Raw genomic sequence first — 5682 nt, 5'->3', positions numbered from 1 at the left:
GAAAGTGAATCCTTTTCTACTTTTTTCTTATTTCTACTTTCAGCAATTTCACGTCTCTGCCGCTCGCAAACAACAAAACTTTTAATTCCCTCGGATATGCCTCTTCATTGGGAAGAAACACTGCTTTTGCCTGATGGCAACACGAATTAGACAATCTACAAGTCTCCAACTTAAAGTTTAAAGCCAAACAATATCTACAGTACATACTTCTGTCATATCACCTATGTCTATATATTCAATCTCTTTTCTCTTTTACCTTTTGGTCAATATCGCATTGAAATTTGATTCCGTGTTTGAAATTACTTCGTGACAACGCAACGTATAACTGCCCGTGAGTGAATATCATTTCTTTCTCTCTACACGAACTGTGTCTGACAGTAGCATTCACACAAATAAGAAATGATTGAACCATGTGCGTGGAGGTAAATGTTTTAGATGCGGGCAGGACTTTTCCAAATCTCTTTGCATAAAGTCTTGTCTTGCGGGGCTTGAAATTTTCTCTCAGGATTTCACTTTCAAGCCTCTTCATTGGGAAGAAACACTACTTTTCCCTGATGGCAACACGAATTAGACGATCTACAAGTCTCCGGCTTAAAGTTTAAATCCGAACAATATATTCAATCTCTTTTCGCTGTTCTGTTATTTCACTGAGTAATAATTTCTGTTTGTTTGTGGTAATGCGATCTTTACTATCATTTTTTTAATACTTTCGAATTTCATATTTCCATTATGTCTTAACCTGCTCTGTATGTGTTTCACACCAGCATTTTTGAATTCTTTACGATGTTCTACTTTGTCATCTACTCTTTGTCTTTTATTTCTGGCCCCGGGTGTGGTTAAATCTCTTGGCACAAAGTCTCATGACGCGGGACGCAAAAGTGTCTCTCTTTCAAAGATCATGTCTCGTTGCAGGATAAAAAGTCTCATCTCCCTACTCCCTAATAAGATTTTTTTATTATAATGGAGAGATGTGTTCATTGTTGTTCTTAACACACTTTTTTCCACAAAGGGAGAAAATGAATCATTTACCTTAAAATAGTCTTTTATTTCTGAGCTTTCAACACCTACCAGATGTCATCATCAGAGGAAAATGATTAGACATACAGGAATCAAAGCCAATACATAGCAAATGAGGAAGGGGAGGCTAGGTGGGTGGAAGAGGAGTGGATTAGCAAGGTGGGGTTTGATCTTAAAGTCTTTTTATTATTTGGATGTTCTTCTTTTTAAGTCTGCATATGGTGGGTTCATGTCCAAGTGTCCGTTAATGGGATGTTTGTTTGATAGCCATGATTCAGCCAGCTCTCTGGCACTCTTAATATCTGCCCTGAATCTTACTTGCACTGTGACCCTTCTCATTTAAAGACTTTTAATCTTCTGGTCATAATTTTGCAACTTTAAGAATTATCTCATTCTTCCTTCTAGAGACCATTAAAGACACCAGTAATAATCCTGGAGGATCAAGGAGAATGCACTGTCTGTTATCAGCTCTCATTCCAAACAACTACCGTGTTAACAGTTTCTGTTGATACTAATACTGAAGGTGCTTTTTTAGGTTTTGTTGAAGTTAAAATTGCTGATCAGCACAGTCCATTTCCTGTCTGGTTTAAAAAGGGTTTTTGAAAAAATAACAGGACTGTCACTACAACATGTGCCACTGTATCAAGAGATTTTGAAGTGACATGGAGACAGGCCAAGGAGACGACATATGGTGTGAAATTCTGATAGACACTAAAGCTACCGTAACCTAAAGAAGGGACCTAAAAACGTGTGTCAAGCCTACAAGGACTTACTTTATTCATTTGACCTTGAGCAGCCAGTAAGCAGCTGCCTATACAAACTTAACTGAAATCAACAAAAAAGAACAAGCAAATGAAATGACACAAATAATAATTTCTATCATGACAATAATGAAAAAATCCAAAATGTACAATATTTTGTTAAGTGACTAAAATAACAATATTTTATTGATTAATGATTTATATTTGTTATTTTCTGAGTATGAACCAATCATTTTTATTTTGTTAATTTATTAATATTATTGTCTTATATTATTAGTCTTATACAGGAAAAAGTAGGGTGAAATGACACCTTTTATTGGCTAACTAAATAAATTACAAATGCAACCTTTCGAGGCAGCTAAGGCCCCTTCATCAGGCAAGGTGTAACAAAGAAACTGAAAAATACTCTTGCTTATATTGGGACAGCAAAGTGATTTTTTTCTTTCATCTTAACAACCTTTTTGTTGAAATGTTAGCAAAATGAATACACCTGAGATGAATTAACCCTGAAAGAAGAGAACAATGAACTAATAAAATGTAGAGATAAGATAACCATCACTAGAGAAAGTCCTGCAAGGTTTTTTTGAAGTGCATTGTCTGTAAGATAGGCCTCTGATGTAGTCAGCTGGTCACTGGACTGTATGTAGGGGAAACTGGTCAGACACTGCACCAGCGAATGAAGTCACATAGATTTCATATTAATCAGAACAGTATTGATCCTCCGCTGGCAGCACACTTTAACAGTAATGGCCACAGCATAAAGGATCTGAGGGTCACTGTGCTTATGGGTAATTTCAAGACCCAACAGGAGCGGAGAGAATGGGAATACAAACTTATGCTTAAATTCAACACTCTACAAAATGGTCTGAATAGAGACAAGAGTTTTATGAGCAGATATGTGGACTAACAGACTGATTGACCAGCTGACTACATCAGAGGCCTAAATTTCAGACAATGCACTTCAAAAAAACCTAGTGATGGTTATCTTATCTATACATTTTAGTAGTTCATTGTTCTCTTCTTTCAGGTTTCATTCATCTCAGACGTATTCATTTTGCTAACATTTTGAACAAAAAGGTTGTTAAGATGAAAGAAAAAAATCACTTTGCTGTCCCAATATAAGCAAGAGTATTTTTCAGTTTCTTTGTTACACCTTGATTACATCTTGCCTGAAGAAGGGGCCTTAGCTGCCTCGAAAGCTTGCATTTGTAATCTATTTAGTTAGCCAATAAAAGGTGTCATTTCACCCTACTTTCTCCTGTATCAATTTATGGCTAACACGGTACAACACTCTACTGCTATTATTAGTCTTAGTTAATGTGTTCACAGGGTGCAAATCCCTGACAAGGACCTGATGAAACAAACACAAGTTTTCTTCACTGAGGCCCTGAGATGAAAACTTTCTCCTAGACCACCAGTCTCCGTTAACCGTCAGGGCCACCTATTACACATTAGAGCAACTCTCCCTTGTGCTAGCACGTAGTGTTCTTCCCCAACACCATGTGTCATGCCGCATTTTGAAATCACAATGTCAGTTACGCACCTTTAGTTTTAACAGCATTTCGTAGCTTTTCTCCTTTGTTATAATTAATCTACAATACATTGTTATGGGAGAAAAACTTGTTGGAATAGTCACAGTTATTAAATGTTTACTAAACAGTAAAAGTGCTTCACATATTGCTTCCATGTACAGAGTAGGAAGAACTACAGTGAATGATACAAAGTGTGATGCCGATTGAGTTGAAAAACGTGTCGAAAATAAAAATCAGTGACAGTAATGTTATTCTGTATTTATGTTAATGTTCTTCTGTATTGTAATTTTCTTTTTAAATTCTGCTATGTTTTCTTAATATATTGTGACATGACAGGCAGCTTGTGATGCACTGTGAGGGAGCAGAAAGGGTGGAATGAATGCTGTAAATGATGGAGAGCTTCTGTTCTGTGAGGGGCTCTTTGGAGATGAGTGACAGGAGAAGTTAGGAGATAAAGGAGTAGGGAGTCTTCTGTCTGATTGCGTCCTTTGTTCTCTGTTTATGTTCCTTTTTATGTCTTCTTTATGTCATTTAAAGTGTGTTTCATATGTTTACCGTCTGTATTTATGTTTTGTTTCTAAAATTTCATTTTTGTGTAAATTAGCTTCTGTATATCGACATTTATTCTGTTATGTTCCAAGTGCATTGTGGGTGGTCGACAAGAGGCATGACCACCAGTCTGTATCTGTGTGGAACTATACAGGCTGAGGAGAGCCACTGGTCACATGCGGCCTGATTGAATGCAATTGGTGGGTTTGGTGAGTTTTAGTGATTATTATCATTGTGCCTTTTTTTTGGATTTACTGGATTTGGACCACCTGCTCTGTTTTTTCTACTTCTCTTCTGGATTTGTGTTTTTGGGACTTGTTTGCCTTGGATTGCCTGTGTTGTTTCGACAAATCCTGTTGTGCCTTTTCTGTTCATCCGAGCTTCCTTGTGCTACAGAGCATTTTGTATAATAAACTATTTTTATTTATAAAGGTTCTTCATCTGCTCTTAATGTCAGCAAGCTGAAGGCTGATGGATCCTTCCACTTGTTGATTATTTTTGGAAATTTATGCTAATGTACTCCCAAGTTCATGACACAAAAGGTTATAAGTAGGGACTCAATAACACCAATGTTTGTTATGCTCAGTATTTTCTTCAATAATATGAGCTGTTCTTTTTAAAATTTACATTTCTCTTTATATACTTTCTGATTGATTTAATCAATTCCTGATGTTAGTTTTCTCATGATTTGACATTTATTTTAAATATTTATAGTAATTCCTTGGCTTTTAAAAATCACTAATGCAGAGGCCAAGGAATTTAGTACTAACATTTATTATTTTTTTATTTTGTGACTCTTCGCAACATTAAACTTGAAATGCATTATTTCACTACACCGTTTTAAGTGTATTGTGAGCACCAACATTTCATACTTTTTGTTTGGCCTGGATCATGATGCTGCAAGCCATTTGAAGTGGGAAGTCAGAATTTTTGAGTTTAGAATTTTCAACTGAAATGCCCCCTTAAGTCGGATTTCCACTTTGGAAACTCAGAGGTGGTCTGTCAAGTTTGAATTTATTCAACTTCAGATCATGACGTCAATTCAAAATGGCAACATACTCTGTGAACTTTAATGAGAGCTGTAGCATCCATCCATCCATTCCGCTATATCCTAGCTACAGGGTCACGGGGATCTGCTGGAGCCAATCCCAGCAAACACAGGGTGCAAGGCAGGAAACAAACCCCGGGCAGGGCACCAGCCCACCACAGGACAATTTAGAATGTGGGAGGAAACCGGAGCACTCGGAGAGGAGAACATGCAAATTCCATGCAGGGAGGACCCAGGTCTCCTAACTGCAAGGCAGCAGTGCTACCCACTGCGCCACCATGCCACATAGCTGTAGCATTATAGTGTTTATTAGCACATCTATTTATTTGTGTTATATTAAATCAGTTGTACACACAGTACTGTCCAACCTCTATCTGTGGACATGTTTGTATAGTGTTTGGATATGTGAAATACCGTGTACAGTAATGTGTTATTATCAACTGCTGCTTTATTTTGATGGACAATGACAACAAAAGTGTTCCTGGATGTGTCCACTTGTTTGTGACGTCATTCCCGGCTCTGACATCTGACTTCTAAGGTAAATGTAACAAGTTGTTACTCTTTATTTTCCTGTGCTTTGGAATCTTTTTTGCGTCGTCTTTTATCCTAGTAACACTGTCAGGACTATCTTTACTGTCAGCCTGTTTCTATTGACTTAATTTCCATTATAACTTTTGAAGACTCTTTCTAACACTCACCAGTATGTGGTCAGCTGTAGGTTTTGAAGTGCCTTGAACCTGAATGATTTTCAGAGCTCATTTGTTATTTTTACATG

This window comes from Polypterus senegalus, chromosome 11 (assembly GCF_016835505.1).
Source record: "Polypterus senegalus isolate Bchr_013 chromosome 11, ASM1683550v1, whole genome shotgun sequence".
Taxonomy (NCBI): Eukaryota; Metazoa; Chordata; class Cladistia; order Polypteriformes; family Polypteridae; genus Polypterus; species Polypterus senegalus.
Note: the sequence above shows the minus strand (reverse complement) of the source record.